The sequence below is a fragment of the Oryctolagus cuniculus genome, chromosome 1 (assembly GCF_051225735.1).
Source record: "Oryctolagus cuniculus isolate XC-2025 breed Fujian yellow rabbit chromosome 1, ASM5122573v1, whole genome shotgun sequence".
Classification (NCBI taxonomy): Eukaryota; Metazoa; Chordata; class Mammalia; order Lagomorpha; family Leporidae; genus Oryctolagus; species Oryctolagus cuniculus.
In genome coordinates, this window is record NC_142867.1 from 89,986,428 (window position 1) to 90,012,583 (window position 26,156).

The window sequence follows — 26,156 nt, forward strand, 5'->3', positions numbered from 1 at the left end:
TTTTTTAACCCATTTGGCCAGTGTGTATTTTTTAATTGGAAAATTTAACCCATTTTCATCCAAGGTTTTTATGGGTAAATAATGATTGATCCTATCATTTCTCCATAAATGTTACCATTGTTTGTTTTGGATCTCCTTACTTCTTATACTATGAGATTATTTTCCTCACATTGTTTCATGATTCTCACTATTTTTCTCTAAAATTTCTGTGCATAGTACACCCTGTGTATAACTTGCAAGTTTGGCAGGGTGGCAAAAAATTCTATCAATTTTTGTTTGTATTGATCAAGGGATTAGTTCTCATTGCTAATAATGTGGAAAACTCCCTCCTTGCATGACTGTTTCACTTTGCCTCCCATGCTAAATTTACATATTTGTGTGCACATATGTTCAAAGAGGGAGACAAATACTGTGCAGAATTCTCCAGGATAGTATCAGAAAGTTAGCTCTCACTGATTTGTTTCTTTATAATTAAATAACTACTTGATTTGTAGGCTATAATGTATACATAGTTGCCACTCAGTATCATGTTCTTAAAATATTTTATTTAAACTATGTTTCAGAATCTGCAACTAATTAAATTAAAATCAAAATTTTTATGCAGATTAGGTATTAAAATGGGGATTTTTTTTTGACAGGCAGGGTTAGACAGTGAGAGAGAGAGAGAGAGACAGAGAAAGATCTTCCTTTTCCCATTGGTGCACTTCCAAATGGCCACTATGACTGGTACGCTGCGCAAATCCGAAGCCAGGAGCCAGGTGCTTCCTCCTGGTCTCCCATGTGGGTGCAGGGCCCAAGCACTCTGGCCATCTTCCACTGCCTTCCCCGGCCACAGCAGAGAGCTGGACTGGAAGAGGAGCAACCAGGAGAGAACCGGCATCACAACTAGAACCTGGGGTTCTGGTGCCGCAGGTGGAGGATTAGCCTATTGAGCCACGGCGCTGGCCTTAAAATGTGGATTGTAACCAACAGTAACAGATATGACATTTCATAAACTAAAGTGTTAATAATATTTCTAGTAGAAAACAAAATTCAACATTTCAGAAAGATGTGATTTTCAAAATTCAACTCTGTTAAGGGTAACTCAGTTAAAAAAAAAAAAAAACTCAGGAATATGTACAAAACATATGACATCTAGTAGCCATTATTTTGGAAAAAATAAAAAAAAAGGTGTTAACAGTTTTGTGTAACTTTTTATTAATTTAATACATATAAGTCACTAAGTATAGAAATGTAAAGTTTTATACACAAAGATATGTGTGTAGTATTTTTTTCCAATCAGATGTTCAAAATGTATTGCTTAGAGAATTGAGTGAAGGTTCTTTCATTTCTTACTTTATCTTAACTAATTTTTGCTTCCCTGCTGGCAATTCCTTTGAAATGGAAGCTATAGCTGCAGGCCACTGCAGCCTTTCCAAACATTATGTACTAAATGTTAAAGTCACTTTCTTTCAGATGCTTAATTCAATATGTTGGAGTTTTTGCCTTGCTTTATTTTTAATTTCATAAAATCAAATTGACAATCCCTATTTGATGTTCTTTTTGAATTATTATAGTTAACTCTTTCTATCTACCATTCTTTGTCAATTATACTTCTTAAATATAGCATCATTATCTCTCACAGTGTCTTTATTTCAGTGCTCATCAGCCTGATAATCTTTCTTTTGGAATTCACAATGATTGTAAAATTTTTAAAAATATATTATTTTTCCCAAAACTATAACTACCATTATTTGTCCTAAAATTGTGATTAAAATGTGCCAGCTCTATTTTTGAAATATAAACACAAATAAGCCTTTCCAAATATGCATTTTTCTATTTAGGACAAAAATTAGTAAATTATTTGAATTTTTATACAAATATGCATAGAAAAAAATACAATCTCCAGGAAGGGCATGCTTGGCACAAATATTCCATTATCTCCCAATGACTTTAAATCAAACTCTAAACAAAAAACTGGAGTCAGGCAGTAAAGAACCAAATGAATACTGGTCTCCCAACCTCTTCATGTAGGATGAGGAATCAAGGTTAAAAAGAAATCTGACTCTGAAAGAAGACTTCATATGTAACACACACAATGTGATTTATAACCTGGGATGAATATTAAATTGAACTGTTCATGTATGAAAAACTAAAACTTATGCAATTAAAATGAGAAATATTATTGAATAAGATCCTGTTCTTTAGGATTCATAGCAATCACACTTATTTTAAGAATATTTGGGGGCCAGTGCCGTGACTCACTTGGTTAATCCTCCACCTGCAGTGCTGGCATCCCATATGGGAGCCCAGGTTCTAGTCCTGGTTGCTCCTCTTCCATTCCAACTCTCTGCTGTGGCCTGGGAAGGCAGTGGAGAATGGCCCAAGTGCTTGGGCCCTGCACTCGTATGGGAGACCACGAGTAAGCACCCGGCTCCTGGCTTTGGATCAGCATAGCTCTGGCCGTAGCAGCCATTTGGAGGGTGAACCAACAGAAGGAAGAACTTTCTCTCTGTCTGTCTCTCTCACTGTCTAACTCTGTCAAATAAACTAATAAAAAAAGGAATATTTGAAATTGTCAAATAGTTTCTTCAAGAGGTTGCACTTATATATTCTAACAGTAGTGTTAGATTTTATTGTTGCTTCACATTCACTTGTTTTCTGCATCCTTTTAGAGCAAAAATAATCAAAGAAGTCTATATTTGTCACTACGTATTTATGTATCTATGTATGTATGCATGTATCTATCCACTCTATCTCAATATCTATATCTCTATACTTTCATACATGTATTGTTTTTCTGATGTGGGTGTTATGATCTTATCCTTTTTTTTTTTTTTTTTTTGACAGGTAGAGTTAGACAGAAAGAGAGAGAGAGAGAGAAAGGTCTTCCTTCCATTGGTTCACCCTCTCAAATGGCCTCTGTGGCCAGCGCGCTGTGCCAATCCAAAGCCAGGAGCCAGGTGCTTCCTCCTGGTCTACCATGCGGGTGCAGGGCCCAAGCACCTGCGCCATCCTCCACTGCCTTCCCGGACCACAACAGAGAGCTGGACTGGAAGAGGAGCAATGGGGACAGAATCCGGTGCCCCGAGTGGGACTAGAATTCGGGGTGCCAGTCCCGCAGGTGGAGGATTAGCCTAGTGAGCCGAAGCGCAGGCCTCATCCTTATTTTTTAAAAATATCTCTAATTAGTTAAAAGAATGAGAATATTTTCTATGATTATTGATTCCTTAGATATTCTGTCTGTGAAAGTTCATGTTCAGATGACTTGCCCAGTTTCCACTGAATTTGTTGTCCTTTCATATTGGTGTCTGGAAATCAAATTTTATTCCTAATATGATTTTGCAACTCATGTGTATATAGAATTATCATACCTCTATGATTAAATTTCTGGAATCTTACACTGTTTCCATATACATCAAAAAGGGTTTTTTATTTTTAAATGATTCAACTATATTTTTATATTCATGGCTTTGAATCTTTCATAAGGAATTTGTACCAAATTCAAGGTTAGAAAGATGGAGACAGCACTGTGTTTCAGTAGGCTAAGCCTCTGCCTGTGGCACCAACATCCCAGATGTGCACCATTTCCTCTTCCCCTGGCTCCTCTTCAGATCCAGCTCTCTACTATGGCCTGGGAAAGGGGTGAAAGAGGGCCCAAGTGCTTGGGACCCTCCACGCACATGGGAGATCCAGAAATATCTCCTGGCTCCTGGCTTTGTAACAGCTCAGCTCTGGCTTTTTCAGCCATTTGGGGAGTGAACTAGCGATTGGAAGACCTTTCTCTCTGTCTCTCCCTCTTTGTAACTAAACCTCTTGAATAAATAAATAAGATTTTTTCAAAAAGGTAGAAAGATGTTCTATGTTTTTTTCTCAAAACCTCCTATTATTACCATTCTCACTTATATCTACAATCCTTTAGGAATTTATTTCTCTATTATGTGGTGTGAAGATCCAAAATCATCTTACTTTCCCCACATATGTTTGAAATTGACCAAGAACAATTTACAGAATATTCATTTCTTCATTCTAAGTAAATGTATTAATTTGTTCCTTGTCTATATTGTTGATCTAAGTATCAACCCTAAATCCATATTACACTGCTTTGAGAAATATAGTTTTATATTTATATTTTGATTGTGCATATTTAAAATACAATATGGTTGATATATATGTTTTCAGGATGAAACAATTATTATGTCCAAATTAATGCATCTATAATCTCACATAATTACATTTTCATAGTGTTAAAGGAATAGAAATTACTTTTTAAGCAAATTTCCAGTATACAATACAATATTATTAACTATAGTCCTCATGCTGCACATTGGATCTCTAGATTTATTCATTCTACATAAGTGCAACCTTGTACTCTTTTAACTTTACTTCCCATTTCCGCATTTTACTCCTATGCATGTTAATTAGCAATCCCCATTGTAGTCCTGTGTCTTTTTGTCCAAGTTTTAAACATTTTAATTTTTTTACATTCCACTTATAAATGGAGTTAAGCAGTATTGTTTTCTTCCTGTGCATGACACTGTATTTAACATCATGTCCTGTAGGTTCATCCATACTGTTGCAAATCACACGACTTCCTTCTTTGTTAAGGCTGAATTAATATTTCATTGTTCATGAGTACCTCAAAAATCAATAGAAAATGAAATTAAAAGGACAGTATATTTGAGTGCAAAGTATTTTTGAATCTACATATAAATTTTTCAAAGGACATATTTTGTGGCAAACCTTGAAATCTATGTAATTTTGCCATAATACACATTTTCCATAAAATTTTTGGTGATACATCAGATTTTCACCATAGTTTCTTTACCATGTATTCAACACCTTAAGTGGTTGCCCTATCTTAGCTTTTAAGAATAATGCTGCAGTGAACATGAGGGCACAAGTGTCTCTGAAGTGATGAATTCATTTACTTTGTGTACATAAACCGAAGGGTGAATGCTGGTCACATTTTAATTTCTTCAGTGAATTCTATATTGTTTTTTCACAATTGCCACAAAAATCTACATTTGCACTAATAGCTTATAAAAGAGTTCACTTTGCTTGCTGACTTCACCGACATTTGTTATATGTGGTTGTTTTATAACATACCTTCTAACAGGGTGAGATGATAGTCATTGTGGCCTTCATTTTCATTTCCCTGATGACTAGCTATGTTGAGAATCTTTTAATGTACATGGCTTGTTTTGTTTTCGTTGTACTTGATTTTAAAGTATTTTTCACATAAAATATTCTGTAGAATTGGCAGAAAGGAGAAGAAAAAAACAAAAACTGAGATCCTCACTATCTCCAGGTCAAATAGACTTCAGAGCTGCTCTAAGAAAGTTTCAAAAAATATTGGTAGACGGATAAAAGTCTTGGAGGCAGTTGTATAGTTCTCAATCTATGTGGTAATGTTAAGGGATTTTATTATAAGTTAGTAGAGGAAAGCATTAGGAAAAAGGTATTGGTGGATATTCAGTACATATATTTTTGTTAGTATCAGCACAGTAGTATCACAAGAAACTGTGTTCTCCAACTCAGATTGTAAAGCTTTCTAGTAAAGGTCTAATTACATGTATTGTCCCCAAGGTACACCCACAGCTGTTCTCACCACCGTGGTTTTCTGTTTTATTAATAGATACTTGTTGTGTAAAAGAAACCATATGACTATTTTGTTGACTTAGCTTTTATTGACTCAATAAATTTTCAAGTTAGCTCTCACCCCATCCATACATGTTCCTATATTTTACACAGAATTATATGCATATTCACACTCACACAGAGTTTTAAGTGGCATCTTTCAGAAAACTGAGAGGCATAGAAAATGTGTATATTTATACTAAGAAGCCAGCTTTTCCTGAAGTTTCAGAAACCATGCTGTGTGCATTCTGTTTTCAGGGTAGGGTCCTTAAATATGAAATTTGCCATGAGAACAAAATCTCTGATACAATTATCAATATGTTTAGGGATGAATAAACAAGTAAACTGCCTTCTAATGGAGGGTCAGAAATTAAATTATAATGCTAATGACCTATTTTGTTACTGATATTTTATTAAAAAACAGGACTTTAAATGCACACATTTCCAACTTATAAAACACTTGTATTAACTTTGCAGCAATTATATTTTGTTAATTACTCTATAAAGATGATATAAACCTAATATGTTAACATTTTTGATTGCTATGTAAAGCAAATATAGAATATTCCCTTTTACATTTGGAAAGGATATAGGATTTTGTCAGTATTTCATTTATAACAAAGGGAATCATTATTTACAGTGATATATTTCTTTATTTTTATCTGGTTTCTTTATTTGGAATACCATATTTTTTCATTTCTTTTTTTTTAGAGTCAAATGATAATACTGTCTTTTATAATTTTAGGTCTATATCCTTATAGGAAAACTTACCTAGTTTGGAAATTACAAGTTAATGGGGGCTACTGATCCTCTGTTCAGTACTGTTTTGTTGCAAATATAATTCACTAAATTTTTATATTAGCATACATTTATAAAAGTAAATTACATGATGATTTTTATATCATAATAGAATTCATCTGAAAATTCATATTATAACTTGACTTCAGATGCTTTTTACATTTAAAAAATTAATATATCATACATTCTGTGCAGAATTTTATGTTTAGTTGATAATACCGCTTATTGATATTTTAAGAAAAATAATATGTTTTTAGTTTTGGCAGAGATATAAACATGATATTATTTAAATAAGTTTTTAAGTTTTCAAATATTTTATGTTTAATAATAGAAGAAAACTACTTTTTCTTTCATGTGGATTTCAAAATATAAATATTTACTTTAACAAATGTTCTGTGATATTGTTTAGAAACTTTGAGTCTTTGTATAAATTTGGGTAGAAATTAACATTTATTAACTTTATGTCTTCCAGCACATGAATATTGAATGTCTATATATTTGTTATCTTTTATTTCTTTCCACATTGCTTTGTTATTTAGCAACAAATTTTGCACATGCCTTGTTGGATTTACACCTAAGTGTAACTTACTGTAATTCCGTCTAGTTTGCTCTTTCAAGACCTTCTAAATAAAATACCTGTGTTCGCTCGTCCAACAAACACTTCACATCCCATCAATTTGTATGGGTTTTCTCCTTTGTTCATACAATTATTTAATGTGTGAAAAAATATGTGTAATTTTTTTTTTCTCTCTCTTCCCCCTATTGGAAAACAAAATCCTCTTCAGCCAGAATATTCTTTTAGTCTATTTTTAGAGTTCTTGGGAAATTTGCCTTATTCATAGCAGTTGTTTCATAGATCTTTACTAAATAAAGTAATGAGTCAAGAAAAAAAACAAGACAAGGCAAAAGTGTGCAGGGCTTATGAAGGAGGTTGAGAAAAATTAATGAGCAGAGACTGGGGCATACCTTATAGCTCAGAGTTTGACATCTTGGTATCAAAATAGCACTATGGCATATGGGGAGGTGTCAGACTCCGAATTTTGACTTATACATTTCTATATGAAATCATCAGTGTTTGAAACATGGGTAGCTGTTTATTTGCATGGCCTGTGAGTGCTATTTTGGGAAGCAAAGAAATGCATAAATGGCTCTTCATGCTGAAAGACAATAATGACAGTTATTAAGAATCAGCTGAAATACGGCTGAAGATGCAATTCTTTTAAGAGACTACAAATCCAGGTAAGGAAATTTGAAATATTGAGTAAAAGCTTGAAAGAATATATATCTTAGAGGTCTTTCTTCTATAAACATGATGTACTCATGAAAAACTTTCAATTCTATTTAGGCTATTTTACTTGGCAAAATCATGCAGACATCACTTTCAGAATCACTGATTGCAGTACTGGAAGCAATTTTAAATAATCACTATTCTGAACAGCTTTTAATCCCATCAAAATTCTTTACTAAACAGGAATCCAATTTATGGAAGTAATAATTAGTGCCTACACTGCATGGATTTCAGACTCAGTCCTAATTCCTTTAAGTATACATCATTAATCATCTATATCTCAAAATTTCCAAGATTATTGTCTCTTTATAGATAAGAAGACAGAGGTAAAAAATGTTAGGTGACAGGCTCACAGTCACATTGCTAGTAAATTATTTTACTTGTTTTTAAATATATAATATTTTCAAGTATCATAGAATTTTCTGTAAACCTAGTCTTTTTTTTAATAATGTCTTTCATGATGTGCTTGCATTTGGCTTATATACATATCCCACTCGATTTTTATATAGCTTTCTAAAAAGGATTTCTTTCTTTATTTGAAATGCAGAATTACAGAGAAGCAGAGGTAGAGAGAAAAATCTTCTATCTGCTGGTTCACTCTCCAAGAGCACAGAACGGCCAGAGCTGGGCTGACCTGAAGCCAGGAGCAAGGAGCCCTAGTACTTAGCTCATCTTCTGTTGTTTTTTCAGGCACGTTAGCAGGGTGCTGGATCAGAAGATGGGACTCAAACTGGTACACATATGGGATGCAGGCACTGCAGGTGGCAGCTTTACCCACTATGCCACAGCGCTGGCCCTTTACATAATATTTCAACTTTTTCAACAACTCTTTTATAGCTCTATTAATTTATGCTATAGTAAAAATGTAACAGTATCATTAAAATGACATTTTTGTTAGAATCTATAACTTCATTTTTAAATCATATCATAAAACAATGCAAGATATTATTAAGAAAAAATATTTCTACCTGCATATTCCTTATTTCTACTGATACATCTATCTGTAATGGTTTTCCAAACAAAACCAATAGTGTATGTATATGTGTGTGTGTGCATGCACGCATATATGTGTGTAGTTGTGTGTATTCTTACTCTTTTAATTCTCATTGTTATTATCCTTCTCATTTGTATTACTAATACATTTTTGGTAAATTTATCTTTAATGAATTAACTCACAACAAAGGAGACCGGTGACTCAAATCCACAGTGAGAGTCAGTAGGCCTAAATCTCAGGGGAACCAATGAAACAATTCCAACAAAAGGCTGGCAGCTTAGATCCAGGAAAGCCTATGTTATGGATGAAATTCCAAGGTAGCTTCTGTGAAATTCTCTTGATTCAGGGGAGAATCACTTTGTTTTGTACTATTTAGGCCTTCAAATGATTGGATGAGGCGCTATTACATCATGGAGCACAATCTTCTCTACTCCATAAATGGAAGTGCTAATATCACCCAATAATATTCTCACAAATATAACCAATTTCTTTTTAAAAAATTATTTTCTTTATTTGAAAGACAGAGTTACAGAGAGAGGAGAGGCAGAGAGACAGAAAGGTCTTCCATCTGCTGGTTCACTCCCTAGATGAACGCAATGGCTGGAGTTGAGCTGCTCCGAAGGCAGGATCCAGGAGCCTCCTCAGGTCTCCCACATGGGTGCAGGGGCCCAAGGACTTGTGCCATCCTCTACTGCCTTCCCAGGCCACAGCAGAGAGCTGAATCGGAAGTGGAGCAGCCGGGACCATAACCGGCACCCATATGGGATACTGGCACTTCAGGCCAGGGCGTTAATCTGCTGTGCCCATGGCACTGGCTCCAGATATAACCAGTTTCATTTTTGACCAAATATTGGGCATTCCATAATCCTATCAAATTAACACATAAAATTAACCATTTTCCTTCCTACTTTCTTTCTGTCTACCTATTATTTACATAACTTTTTCTTACCAAGCTAGTTTTTGATAATATAAACCATATTTTAAGATAAAATCCCATGTTCAAATTGAATCACTGTCCAAATGACAAAATTTTGTTTTCTTTTACTGTATTAATATCTAAGAGATTACTCTTATATTTTCATTGTTTGTCCCAAACCTAAAGTACTGATATAAAATGTAATCGAAAATGACTCTAAATTGACCTAAATTTTTATATTTTTTGAGCACTGAATCATTGAATTTCCTAAAAAAAATCCCCCTTCTGTTTCCAGAATTGTGATTTTTTTGTTCCTATCTTATAAATAGATGATGTTCTTATTTAAATCATAGATATGATATCTCAGTAAATAGTTTAGATCCCAGTCAGCTATACCAAATGTGAAACTGTTGTGCATGTCATGTTAAGTGATGGGTTCACCCTTTACTACTTCCCATCTCTTGGTGAATCCACATGTTGTGTTATATTTGTTATGAAAGTTTTACCAAGAAGCTTTCATAGATTCTATACTAATCTAAACCAAGCCAACAGTACTCTTACTCATCCTTTGAGAGATTTTAAAAAACATTTATGCATAGATTTTTTGAAAGAGAAAAGAGAGATAGAGACAGAGTGACAAAGAAAGAGAATCTTAAATCTGCTGGTTCAGTCTCCAAATTCCTGAAACAGCAAGGGATAAACCAGTCTGAAGCCTGGAGCCAGGAACTCAGTCTGAGTCTCATGTGAGTGGCAGGGTCTCCAAGTACTTGAGCCACCAATGCTGCACTACATACAAAATACATTCAGAAATTTTCAAATCTACTAGTTTTTCACCTTCATGAAGAATCACAAAATGAAATCCTTGTTTACTCACCACCCAAGTTTGTTTAAAATTAGGAAATAACCATCACAGAGTACCTACCTATTGTATCTCTTCCTAATATAATATTTTTATGTTTCTATCCTCTGCTCCTTCCAAAAAAACTACTAGTCCATGTAATGTTCAATTTTTAATTAAACTTTGTTTTTTGAGAGGCTGTAGATTCATGTGCAGTTTTGTGAAGTATATAGAGATATTTTGTATCCTTTAATTTCTCTCAGTGGGAATATCTCAAAAACCTATACAGGTTATGTAACCGTTATCTGTAATACCTGGAACCAGAACTATTCCAGATGTTGGGTTATTTCAGATTTTGTGATAACTTCAAATGCATAATAATGTATGTTGTTGATGCGACACAAGTCTAAACATGAGATTGATATATCAGACACCTTTTTTGGGCACGAAACAAAATTTCATAGGGTAGAATTTTCTACTTGTGGCATCATGCCAGCATTTCAACTAGTTCTAGACCTTGAACCATTTTTGCCTTCAGTTTCCAGATTAGGGATGCTGAAGCTATAGTTAAAATTTGCAGGCAGGATACTGACATGATATTGCAATGGCACAGAACATTTCTTTTTCCACAGGAATCCCTTTCCTTCTCCTGTCTCCACTCTTTTCCAAATTCCCAGATACTCTAATGCATTCCCATTTGTCTATTTTTTTTCTTTTCATGAATGTTATATAAATGGAATCACACATTATATAAACTTCTGAGATTGGGACCAGCCTTGTAGTATAGTGGGAAAAAAAAAAAAAAAAAAAAAAAAAAAAAAACACACAAAACAAAACCTGCCCACAATGCCAGAATTCCACATGGGTATATTTTGGGGTCCAGAAAGCTCCACTTCCTACCCAGGACCCTGCTAATGGCCTGAGAGAAGCAGCAGAAGGTGGCCCAGGTACTTGGGCCCCTACCAACCATGTGAGAAATGGAGAAGAAATTCCTGATTTTGGCCTGATTCAACCCTTGCCATTGTGGCCACTTGGGTAGTAAATCAGCGTATGGGAGACATCTCTCTCTGTTTCTCTCCCTCTCTCGTTGTAACTGCTTGAAATAAATAATCTAAAAAAAAAAAAAACTTTTAGGATTGACTTTTTTATATTCAGTATGTTTCTCTGAAGATTCATGCAAATTACTGCCTGTGTCAATAACTAGCTTCTTTTATAGCTAAACAGTATTCTACAGGATGGATGTACTACAATTTATCTAATCATTCACCCATTAAACAACAGCTGGGTTATTTTCAGTGTCTAACCATTACAAATGAAATTGCTATAAACATTCATGTACAGTTTCTCATATAAGCATATCTGAATTTCTCTGTGATACTTGTTAAGAAATGAAAACACTTGTTTCTATGGTAGTTGCATTTTTAGTTATTCAGGAAACTGCCAAATTGTTTTCTAGAGTGCAAGTATCATTTCCCATCTCTATCATCATTGTATACATGGTCCAGTTTCTCTATCTTCATGCCAGCATTTAACCCTGTGACTTTTTTAAATTTAATATATCTTATATGAATGTATCTCACAATACCTTTGATTCACATTCCTCAAAAGGAGGATTATGTTTAATATTGCTTCATTAGCATACTTGTCACCTTATATAGTCTGTGGTGAAATGTCTATGTTGCAATTGAATCATTACTATTTTACTGTTTAGTTTTGAGATTTCTTTGAGTTCTACATAGTAGGCTTATTTATATAATATATATATATTATTCATACTATTTATATAAATAGCATATATGCATATAAATAGTATGAATAGTGTATATAATAGTATATAGTATATATAGTATGAATAGTATATTTATATGAATAGTATATATGAATAGTATTGTATTATGAATAGTATATATATGAAGAGTATATTTGCTATTCATATATATAGAGGGATATTTGTATATTTTTATATAAACTGTTCATTTATTTTGTCCTTTATTTCTACATTTTTTTTTTTGACAGGCAGAGTGGACAGTGAGAGAGAGAGACAGAGAGAAAGGTCTTCCTTTGCCGTTGGTTCACCCTCCAATGGCCGCTGCGGCTGGCGCACTGCGCTGATCCAATGGCAGGAGCCAGGTGCTTATCCTGGTCTCCCATGGGGTGCAGAGCGCAAGGACTTGGGCCATCCTCCACTGCACTCCCTGGCCACAGCAGAGAGCTGGACTGGAAGAGGGGCAACTGGGACAGAATCCGGCGCCCCAACTGGGACTAGAACCTGGTGTGCTGGCGCCGCAAGGCGGAGGATTAGCCTAGTAAGCTGCGGCGCCGGCCTATTTCTACATTTGTACAAGCTCTCATTTGATATTTAACTTTTGACATTGTTTCCAGTTTTGTTCAATATAAAATATTTTCATAAGTTACAAATAAATTTATCAATCTTTTATTTCATCTGAATTTAAGCCATAGTTGGAAGTTTTACTCTATACTTAGATATATCAATTATTCCATGTTTTCAGTTAATATATGTATGTTTTTAGAATAGGTAGATTTCTTATCAATGCCAGAAATTTAGGTCATTTAATGAAAAGAACCCAATAGTGTTGTTTTTTTTAAAATCTCAAAATTCTTTTAAACTTTCTAACATGTATAGGATTTCCAAATGTACTTATCTCTGTTTCTAGACTTTATAATTTTTTTCTTGGTCTGTCCAATATGACTATTCTGTACTAGTGTACTGCTTAATTATAGAGGCATTGTAAATATTTTATTACTTGGGGAGGATGTTTATTTTCTCATTTTTCTTTATATTAGATGTTCTCTATTACATGTAAATATTACCATTTGTAGATTAACTCTAAAATGATTTTGTCAGTTCCTAGAAAATACAAACATATATGCAAACTTGTTTATATGTTTGGATTTTATCAAATACATATATTCATTTGGGGAAGATTAATATTTTCCCAAGGCTAAACAACCTCATTCCAGAAAGAAAGAAGTCTTCACATTTGCTCAACTCTAACTGTATATTTTTATAAAAGTTTTATTAGTCATTATTATTTTTAACATTTTCATTGATGTATAAAATAGTCTGTATATAAATGTGAAGGTGCCACAAAATACTCATGGAGAAATGGGATTAAAAGATAAATATATATTAGCAAAGGGAAATTTTAAAACCCATGTTTAGTTATTTCATAATACTCATGGAACATATTCTCATGTATTTGACAAGTGTTTGATACAAAAAACAAATTGAATACTGCTTAGGTCCCTTTCCTCTCTCTGTTCTCAAAAGTAAATTCACAGCAAAAATGTATCCACTCTGTCATTTTCAGAAGTAAATATTTTTAAAAAGTCCCATTCCATATATATTATTTTGTAACTTGCTGGAGATAAAACATTGTTTAAATAGATCAAGTGTTTATAATTTAAATTTGTTTGATACCATTATGTCTGTCTAACTCTGTTTTTTTTTTTTTTTTTTAAGATTTATTTATTTATTTGAAAGTCAGAGTTACATAGAGAGAGGACAGATAAAGAGAGGGTATTCTTCCATCCGATGGTTCACTCCCCAGATGGCTGCAATGGCTGGAGCTGTGCCAATCCGAAGCCAGGAGCCAGGAACTTCTTCTGGGTCTTTCATGCGGGTGCAGGGGCTGAAGGACTTGGGCCATCGTCTACTTCTTTCCCAGGCCACAGAAGAGAGCTGGGTCAGAAGAGGAGCAGCCGGGACTAGAACTGGTGCCCATATGGGATGTTGGTGCGTCAGGCCAGGGGGTTAACCCCCTGAGCCACAGTGCCGGCCCCCTAACTCTGTTTTGATATGCTGTATTCATTTTCACTCTTTCCTCACTCCTGAATCCTTTCCCAATCTTCTAAAAATAATTGTTCTATGTTCAAATGAACTATTTCTGTTTTAAACTTTCACATATAAAAGATAACATTTAGTATTTACTTGTATTTCTGTTTGGCTTATCTCACTTCATAAGATGAGCTTCAGTATTATTCAATTTGCTGGAAAAGTCAGGATTTCATTTTTTTTATGGTAAATAATATCCCATTGGTGTATATGACATATTTTTTTTATTCATTCACTGATGAGTATGTACATTGATTCTATATCTTAGGTATTTGAATAATGTTGCAAAGAACAAGGAAGTAGATGTTATCCCACAGCGAGAGAGGGAGAAACAGAGACAGAGAGATTTTCCATCCAGTAGTTCATTCCCCAAATGACTGCAATGGCTGGGGCTCAGCCAGTTTGAAGCCAGAATCCAGGCGCTCCGTGAGGGTTTCCTATGTGGATGCAAGGACCCAAGGATGCGAGCCATCTCCACTGCTTCCCAGGTGCACTAGTAGGAAGCTGGATTAGAAGTGGAGCAGCCAGCACTAGAACTGGTGCCAATATAGGTTGCAGGCATTGCAGGAAGCAGCTTAACCCATTCCACCACAGCACCAGCCCCTTAACTCACTTCTTAATTAGCTTGCTTATTTTTGTTGTTTGGGTTTTGGTGTTTCTTATATATAATGGATATTATTCTGTTGTTACATGAATTGCTTACAAATATTGTCTCCCTATAGTCTCTCCAACATATTGATTGTATATTTTACCATGCAAACATTTCTTTGATATAATCTCATTTGTCTAACTTTGCTTTTTGTTACCTGTGCTTTGAGGTCTTACCCCCACCACAAAATCATTGCCTACCCTACACCAATAACTTGAAATGTCCTCCCCACGGTTTCTTCTAGTAGTTTCATAGTTTCAGGTTAATCATATGATCATTTCCATTGATGTAAAAAAAAAATTCAATGAAAAATATCTATTAATGATTAAAACCCTAAACATATTATAGAAAGTTCATATCTGAATGCTATAAAGGCTTTATATGACATATTTCTATGGCAAATTGAATTAAGAACAGCTGAAAGCATTTCCTCTAAGATAGGTAACTAAAAATGTTCATGCATTCTTATTATTCTTATTCAATATAGCACTCAAAGTCTTACCTACAGCAATTAGTCAAGAGAAAGAAATGAAGGATATACAAACAGGAAAGGAGGAAGTCAAAGAATCTCTGATTGCAGATGGCATAATCCTGTACATACAAGAACCTAGAATCCACCATGACTAGTTGACATGACGAATAAATTCAATAGAATTGGAGGATTAAAAATTAACATATACAAATCAATATCATTTTTATACAATAACAAATCCTTTGTAAAAGAAATAATAAAAAAATTAAAGATACAAAAAGAATGACCACTCAAATCCATGGATTGTAAGAATTACTATTGTTAAAATTTCCATAGTAACCAAAGTGATTTACAGAATCAGTGTAATCCCCATCAAAATACCAACAACTTTCTTCAAAGAACTAGAAAATGGAAGCACAAAAGTCCCTGAGTAGAAAAGCTACCCTGAGTAAAATGGAACAAAGCTTAATGCATCACAATATGTAATTTATTTTTTTTTAAGTTTTGTTTATTTGAAAGGCAGACTTACCGAGAGGCAAAGGCAGAAAAAAGAGAGAGAAGTCCTCCATTTTCTGGTTCACTCCCCAAAAGGCCACAAAGGCAGGAGCTGTACTGATCCAAAGCCAGGAGCCTGGAGTTTCTTCTGGGTCTCCCATATGGGAAAAGGAGCCAAGGACTTGGGCCATCTTCTATTGCTTTCCCAAGTGCTTAGCAGAGAGCTGGATTGGAAATGGAGCAGCAGGGATTCGAATCGGTGCCCATATGGGATTCCAGCTCTGCAGGGGGAAGCTTTACCCACAACACTGGCCCCAGTATCATATGTCATTAGAAGACATACTACAGAGCTATTGTAACTAAAATAATATGAAAAGAAAATCTCTTTAATAAATGGTACTGGGAAAACTAGATATCCATATTCAAATAGGAAATTTGATCCCAACCTCCCACACTACACAAAACCAACTCAAAATGGATCAAAGAACAAAATTTAATTTTTCTTTTAATTTAAAATTAATTTTTAATTTATGTGCTAGTCACAGAGAGACAGAAAAAGGGAGTGAGATTTCTCATCATTAGGTGTCTTTCCAAGCACCCACAATGTGGGTGACAGGAACCTAATTACTTGAGTAATTACAATTGCCTTCCAAGGTCAGTACTGGCAAGAACCAGGAATCAACCTCAAACACACTAGTGTAGGATGTGGGCATTTTAACCACTAGGAAAAATACTTGATTCCTTTAATAAATTTTAAACTGACAGATAAAAGTTGTACTATTATGCCATATTTTGTTACGTGTATATATGGTGTAATGTCCAAATTAGGGTAAACCTATCTATGTCCTCAAAATTTTTTCATTTCTTTGTGATAAAAACACTCAAAATTCTTTCTCAAGCTTTCTTACATTAGTAAATCTGAATGATTACATACAGTGTTGATGCTCCTAGAAATGATGCCAGTATAATTACTTTTCCAAAGCAGACAATGATTGAATGGGAATGTAACTGAAATACAGGCAAATAAGATTCTTGAGAAAAGCAAGGGGTGTATTAACAATACAATGAGATATAACATGCAAATGATAACATTTCTATTTCATAAAAATAGTGTTTCTGGTGGATGTTATGGTATAGCAAAGTAAGCTGCTGTGTGGGATGCCCACAACACAATCCGAGTGCTGGTTTGAGTTAAAGCTACTTCACTTGTGACTCAGCTTCTCAGTGATGAACCTGAGAAGGCCACAGAAGATAATTCAAGTTCTTTGCTTCCTTGCACAAAGATGTGGATGGAATTTCTGGCTCCTATAATTGTCTTTGCACAGTTCTGCCTGTTGCAGACACTTGGGAAATGAAACAGCACATGAAAGATCTCCCCCTTTTTGTCCCCTTCTCTCTCTAGATTTCCTTCTCTCTCTAGCCTAAATAGCTTTCTGATCAATGAATCTTTACAAATAAATAAGTAAAAGACTTACATACACATGTATGAAATGAAATTTAATTTAATTTTAATAAAAATATAAAATATTATTTATTCTTGTACAGTAGTGTTTTCTTCCATTTTGTTTCCCAAAAGATTTGGATTAGTTTTTATCTTTATAATTTTTTTTAAAGATTTATTTTAGTTATTTGAAAGGCAGAGTGACCAAGAGAGAAGGATGGAGAAAAAGATTTTCTATAACTAGTTCACTTCCCAAATGACTGAAAGGGCCTAGGCTGGGCCAGACCAAATACAGGAGTTTGGGAATCCATCCAGATCACCAACATGGGTGTCAAGGGACCAAGTTCATGGACCATCTTCTGTTGCCTTCCCTCACACTTCAGTAGGGTGCTGGATTAGAAACAAAGTAGCCTGGGCTCCTATGGGCACTCTGATATGGGATGCTGACATCATAGGCTGTAGTTTAACTCACGGTACCCCTATGTTGGCAACTAATCTTTATAATTCAGAGGCAAAATAATGTATATATTATACACACCAAGTTAATTTAAAAAGGATAGCATAAAATCAATATATCATTTTTATGTATTATTAACCCCATTCATTTCAACAGTATCTTCTTCTCATATTAATTGACACAATTCAAATATAAGAATACATATAATAAAATTTTGTAAATAAAATTATCATTTTGTGAATATCACTACCCTAACATGTGTTTTTAAATGTATTTATATTTTAAATGTCAATTATCAACTCTACATTAAGCTGAACTCAAATGATACTGCATTTATATATATATATATGTGTGTGTGTGTGTAAATTATATATAGACAAATATGTATATATATTACATATGTACACATATTGACTAGTGTGGATATGCACACATTTTTACAGGCATGGGACTTTTCTTTGACACACAAGACATTTACTTCCATCTTTTTCTATATAAGCCATAAAACATACTCAAAAAAAATACTCGTTCTGCATCATTTCCTACCATCCATATGGGCAACAAAGTGTGCCTTGAGACAAGAATCCAGAAAATAAGTTTATCCAGTTATTCAGAAAAAGCAGCAGATGCAAATTAACTTTAAAAATATGGCGTTGGTGGAGATTTGGTGCAATGGTTAAGATGCATATAGGGATGCCTACATATCAATTGTCTGGGTATGAGTATTGGTTTCGCTATTATCTCAGCTTCCTGCTCATTGCGCCACAGGAGGCAGCAGGTGATGGACCAAGTACCTGGATCCCTGCCACCCACATGGGAGACCTACATGGAGTTCTAGGTTCCTGGCTGTGACCTGACTCAAACAAAGCTGTTGTCAGCAGATGGAGACTGAACCAGCGAATAAGGACTCTCTTTCTAGTTTCCAAAAAGGTAAAACAAACAAAAAAATCAAATGACTTGATAAACATAAAAATATTTTCTATATTTAAGCAGCAATATACTTATGGCTGCTCAAGGACTAACTTTGAAAGATAGTATTGCATTCTTTAAGTGAACTGGGCACAAGGGGCATTCATGGCATATAAATTCATGGAGAATTTTAATAAGTTGAACTTTAAATTATTTGAAAATACACATTTAAATGTGTTAAAGCATAAACCCAAATTTTAACTTATTAATATGTATGAAATAATGTATTAAAGATCATAAAATTTTAGTTAGCATAACAATTTTTTACTGCAAAGAGCAAAAACTGAATCGTATCATGAAGTATATAAGTAAATAATAAAAGTAAATGTAAGTAGCACGTTATGACCCTAGAAATATCTCTATTTAAATATGTATGTTGGAGATCACGTATCAGTGACTTTAAGCTACTTTACAGATGGATGGATATAGCCAGTGATCCTTTACTCATTTATTTCTCCCTGTTTACCTTGAGATAGAAAAAATAGTTATTCAGGACAGCTGATATAAAAAATACTAATATTTACTTCTGTGAATATGTGACTGGAAACAATATCTTTGTTAAAGTGGATTTATTTTCAGGCCAAAAATATATCTACTTATATTCCTTAAAAAATACTGCTGTGTATCACTTCCAAAGAGTGATTTACATATGTCTTCTCAGCAAGAGTATATAACAGCATTCATTCATTTCATGTTTTCCAAGAGGGAATTTTATTCCTACTTTTTTTATTTTTTATTTTATTTTTTATTTTTTTAAACTTTTATTTAATGAATATAAATTTCCGAAGTACGACTTATGGATTACAATGGCTTCCCCCCCATACCGTCCCTCCCACCCACAACCCTCCCCTTTCCCACTCCCTCTCCCCTTCCATTCACATCAAGATTCATTTTCGATTATCTTAATATACAGAAGATCAGCTTAGTATACATCAAGTATGGATTTCAACAGTTTGCTCCCACACAGAAACATAAAGTGAAAAATAATAGATGATTTTTTTTAAATGATGATGAAATCAGAGCAGACCTATTGTCATGTTTAATCCCAGTGAGAGTCAAGTTGGGAATTGATAATTTCTTTTTTTTTTTTTTTTTTACAGAGGATCAGTTTAGTATGCATTAAGTAAGGATTTCAACAGTTTGCACCCCCATAGAAACACAAAGTGAAATATATTGTTTGAGTATTCGTTGTAGCATTAAATCTCAATGTACAGCACATTAAGGATAGAGATCCTACATGAGGAGTAAGTACACAGTGACTCCTGTTGTTGACTTTACCAATTGACACTCCTGTCTATGGCATCCAGTCATGAGTTTCCAAGGCTATGGAAGTCCTCTGAGTTCTCCGACTCTTATCTTGTTTAGACAAGGTCATAGTCAAAGTGGAGGTTCTCTCCTCCCTTCAGAGAAAGGTACCTCCTTCTTTGATGACCTGTTCTTTCCACTGGGATCTCACTCGCAGAGATCTTTTGCCAGAGTGTCTTGGCTTTCCATGCCTGAAATACTCTCATGGGCTTTTCAGCCAGCTCCGAATGCCTTTAGGGCTGATTCTGAGGCCAGAGTGCTATTTAGGACATCTGCCATTCTATGAATCTGCTGAGTATCTCACTTCCCATGTTGGATCACTCTCCCCTTTATTTACTCCATTGGTTAGCGTTAGCAGGTACTAGACTTGTCTATGTGCTCCCTTTGACTCCCAGTCCCTCCACCATGACCAACTGTGAACTGAAACTGATCACCTGGAACAGTGAGATGGCATTGGTACATGCCACCTTGATGGGATTGAATTGGAATCCCCTGGTATGCTTCCAACTCCACCACTTGGGGCAAGTCAGCCTCAGCACGTCCCAAATTATACATCTCTTCCCTCTCCCATTCCCACTCCCATGTTCAACAGGGATCACATTTCAGTTAATTTTCAACACTTAAGAATAACTGTGCATCAATTACAGAACTAAACCAGTCATATTAAGTAGAACAGATAAAAAAACTACTAAGAGGGATAATGTATTAAGTTGTTCATTAACAGTCAGGGCTATGCTGATCAAGCCACTGTTTCCCATAGTGTCCACCTCACTCCAACAGGTTTCCCTCTTGGTGTTCAGTCAGTCGTCACCAATCAGAGAACATATGGTATTTGTCCCTTTGGGACTGGCTTATTTCACTCAGCATGATGTGTTCCAGATTCCTCCATTTTGTTGCAAATGACTGGATTTCGTTGTTTCTTACCGCGGTATAGTATTCTAAAGAGTACATATCCCATAATTTCTTTATCCAGTCTATCGTTGATGGGCATTTAGGTTGGTTCCAGGTCTTAGCTATTGTGAATTGAGCTGCAATAAACATTAGGGTGCAGACCTCTTTTTTGTTTGCCAATTTAAATTCCTTTGGGTAAATTCCAAGGAGTGGGATGGCTGGGTCGAACGGTAGGGTTATCTTCAGGTTTCTGAGGAATCTCCAGACTGACTTCCATAGTGGCTTGACCAGTTTGCATTCCCACCAACAGTGGGTTAGTGTCCCTTTTTCCCCACATCCTCGCCAGCATCTGTTGTGGGTAGCTTTCTGCATGTGAGCCATTCTAACCGGGGTGAGGTAAACCTCAATGTGATACACCACATTAACAGACTGCAGAAGAAAAACCATATGATTATCTCAATAGATGCCGAGAAAGCATTTGATAAAATACAACACCCGTTCATGATGAAAACTCTAAGCAAACTGGGTTTGGAAGGAACATTCCTCAATACAATCAAAGCAATCTATGAAAAACCCACAGCCAACATCCTATTGAATGGGGAAAAGTTGGAAGCATTTCCACTGAGATCTGGTACCAGACAGGGATGCCCACTCTCACCACTGCTATTCAATATAGTTCTGGACGTTCTAGCCAGAGCTATTAGGCAAGAAAAAGAAATTAAAGGGATACAAATTGGGAAGGAAGAACTCAAACTATCCCTCTTTGCAGATGACATGATTCTGTATTTAGGGGACCCAAAGAACTCTACTAAGAGACTATTGGAACTCATAGAAGAGTTTGGCAAAGTAGCAGGGTATAAAATCAATGCACAAAAATCAACAGCCTTTGTATACACAGACAATGCCATGGCTGAGGAAGAACTTCTAAGATCAATCCCATTCACAATAGCTACGAAAACAATCAAATACCTTGGAATAAACTTAACCAAGGACGTTAAAGATCTCTACAATGAAAATTACAAAACCTTAAAGAAAGAAATAGAAGAGGATACCAAGAAATGGAAAAATCTTCCATGCTCATGGATTGGAAGAATCAATATCATCAAAATGTCCATTCTCCCAAAAGCAATTTACAGATTCAATGCAATACCAATCAAGATACCAAAGACATTCTTCTCAGATCTGGAAAAAATGGTGCTGAAATTTATACGGAGGCACAAGAGACCTCGAATAGCTAAAGCAATCTTGTACAACAAAAACAAAGCCGGAGGCATCACAATACCAGATTTCAGGACATACTACAGGGCAGTTGTAATCAAAACAGCATGGTACTGGTACAGAAACAGATGGATAGACCAATGGAACAGAATTGAAACACCAGAAATCAACCCAAACATCTACAGCCAACTTATATTTGATCAAGGATCTAAGACTAATTCCTGGAGCAAGGACAGTCTATTCAATAAATGGTGCTGGGAAAATTGGATTTCCACGTGCAGAATCATGAAGCAAGACCCCTACCTTACACCTTACACAAAAATCCACTCAACATGGATTAAAGACCTAAATCTACGACCTGACACCATCAAGTTACTAGAGAACATTGGAGAAACCCTTCAAGATATTGGCACAGTCAAAGAATTTCTGGAAAACACCCGGGAGGCACAGGCAGTCAAAGCCAAAATCAACTATTGGGATTGCATCAAATTGAGAAGTTTCTGTACTGCAAAAGAAACAGTCAGGAAAGTGAAGAGACAACCGACAGAATGGGAAAAAATATTCCTACTTTTAATATTTGCCAGTCTGTTGGAAATGAAATAAAATTTTTCTATTTTCATGTCACTAGTCACAAGAGATAGAGTAGCATTGTCTATGTAAATATTCTTTATTAGTTTATATCCTTTTTCTTTTTTTAACTTTTATTTAATGAATATAAATTTCCAAAGTACAGCTTATGGATTACAATGGCTTCCCCCCCATAACGTCCCTCCCACCCGCAACCCTCCCCTTTCCCTCTCCCTCTCCCCTTCCATTCACATCAAGATTCATTTTTGATTCTCTTTATATACAGAAGATCAGTTTAGCATACATTAAGTGAAGATTTCAACAGTTTGCTCCCACACAGAAACATAAAGTGAAAAATACTGTTTGAGTACTAGTTATAGCATTAAATCTCAATGTACAGCACACTAAGGACAAAGAACCTACATGAGGAGTAAGTGCACAGTGACTCCTGTTGTTGACTTAACAAATTGACACTCTTGTTTATGGCATCAGTAATCACCCTAGGCTCTTGTCATGAGTTTCCAAGGCTATGGAAGCCCCCTGAGTTTGCCGACTCTGATCATATTTAGACAAGGCCATGGTCAAAGTAGAAATTCTCTCCTCCCTTCAGAGAAAGGTGCCTCCTTCTTTGATGGCCCATTCTTTCCACTGGGATCTGACTCGCAGAGATCTTTCATTTAGGTTGTTTTTTTTTTTTTTTTTTTTCCCTGAGTGTCTTGGCTTTCCATGCCTGAAATATTCTCATGGGCTTTTCAGCCGGATCTGCATGCCGTAAGTGCTGATTCTGAGGCCAGAGTGCTGTTTAGGACATCTGCCATTCTATGGGTCTGATGTGTATCTCACTTCCCATGTTGGATCATTCTCTCCCTTTTTTATTCTATCAGCTAGTATTTGCAAACTCTAGTCTTGTTTATGTGATCCCTTTGGTTCTTAGTCCTATCATTATGATCAATTGTAAACAGAAATTGATTGTCGCTCCCCCTCTTCATGGAGGAACGACACTAAACCCTGCCTAGGCTTCATATCCGAGTCATGGCACCGTTATGTCGCTCCCCCTCTTCGCGGAGGAACGACACAGGACCCTGCGCTGTTCTTTTGTCTGCTCGGCCCTCACCGGGTTTGCTGCTGGTTCTTCCCGGGTTGGCTACAGACCCTTCCATCTCCGTGGAAGGGCGGTTCCCCCTGCCACATTCCCCACTTCCGCGGGGGAGTGGCACACCGCCGGCCGGCTCTCTCGGGGGCTGCTCAGATGTTATTCGGATAGATGTTCCCCTTAGATGTTCCTGGTGCATGCTGTCTCTCTCCTCCTTTATAGTCCTCTTCCACCAATCCCAACTCTGCTACCCACACGCCGAGTACGCTGCTCTCCTCCAATCAGGAGCAGGTCCTGCAGTTTGTCAAGTTGGTGAGAGGCAGCTGAGTAGAAGCTGTTTTTACTCCTCTCCCAGCGCCATATTGTGGGAGAGCAGATGCATAGAATAAGTCCTAATTCGAGTAACATAGTCTAGTCCGAGTTGCTCGCAGTTGCTCCCCACAATTGATCACTGGGACTAGTGAGATGGCATTGGTACATGCCACCTTGATGGGATTGAATTGGAATCCCCTGGTATGTTTCTAACTCTACCATTTGAGGTAAGTAGCTTGAGCATGTCCCGAATTGCACATCTCTTCTCTCTCTTATTCCCACTCTTATATTTACCAGCAATCACTTTTCAGTTAAGTTTCAGCACTTAAGAAGAATTGTGTATTGATTACAGTATTCAACCAAAAGTATTAAGTAGAACAAACAAAAAATACTAAGAGGGATAACATATTAAGCTGTTCATCAACAGTCAGGGTGAGGGCTGATCAAGTCACCATTTCTTCTAGTATTCATTTCACTTTAACAGGTTTCCTTTTTGGTGCTCAGTTAGTTGTCACCTATCAAGGAGAACAAGTGGTATTTGTCCCTTTGGGATTGGCTTATTTCACTCAGCATAATGTTTTCCAAATTCCTAACAGGGATCACTTTTTAGTTAAAATTTAAACACCTAAGAATAATTGTGTGTTAATTACAGAGTTCAACCAGTGGTGCTAGAACAACAACAACAAAAAATACTAAAATGGATAAAGTATTACATTGTACATCAACAGTCAGGACAAGAGCTGATCAAGTCACTGTTTCTCATAGTGTCCATTTCACTTCAACAAGTTTCCCTTTGGTGCTCAGTTATATCCTTTTTCAACATGCTTGTTAAATACTTTGAATTCATAGTTTTAATATATGATCAATAGCTTCTATGTATAGTTAATAAAGATCCTTGCATCATAGTGAACATTATTCATCAAACTTCATTTCAAATATCTAGATCACAGATAATTTCTGTATACCTATAATATTTACTAGCATTGGCCAGCACTGAGGCACAGCAGGTTAATGCCCTGGCCTGAAGCACCAGCATCCCATATGGGTGCCAGTTTGAGACTGGCTGCTCCTCTTCCAATCCAGCTCTCTCCTATGGCCTGGGAAAGCAGAAGATGGCAGATGGCCCAAGTCCTTGGGCCCCTGCACCTGTGTCGGAGACCTGGAAGAAGCTCCTGGCTCCTGGCTTTGGATCAGCACAGCTCCGACCCTTGTTGCCAGTTGGGGAGTGAATCATTGGATGGAAGACCTCTTTCTCTCTCTCTCTCTCTTTCTCTCTCTCTCTGCCTCTCCTCTCTCTGTGTAACTCTGACTTTCAAATAAATAAATAAATCTTTAAAAAAATAGTTACTAGCATTGCAAAAAAATCTTTTGACATCTACTCTCCACATGGATCCAGTTCCTTAAAGGTAAAATTATATGTTTGCTCAATAATACCAAGTATGTCATTAGTTTATCTCATTTTGGCCCCTTTCTATTCTTATAAAATCTCCCTCATAAATCAGCACACCAAAATTATCATGTATTGATATGTTGAAATGGAAAAATTGCACTGTAACTTAAATTGTATAGGATTATAGTTGTTGTTGATATGTACCTTTACTAACTCTCAAAACCACTGAAGGAATATCAGGATGTTATTAAAAGCTACAAATGTACAGGGCCAGAAAATATACAGGTCTGACACTCCAAGAAAATAATATTAGGAGAGAGCAGCTTGTGAAAATCTTCATGTACTTCCACAGTTCAGAGATGAAAAGCAGCTGTAGCGATACTGTTCCAGAAACACTCTAGGGACATGTCAGGAAGCAGTGCAGCAATTATTTTAATGCTCTGTTATGGTCAAAAATCTTGGCAAGCCTTTTGAGTGTTTAACTAGGGAAATATTTGGAAAAGCATCACTTTATTTAGGCTTGTGTATATTGCCTCAAATAACAAATGGACAGAATTACCAATGTATTTGAAAACACTGGGAATTGTA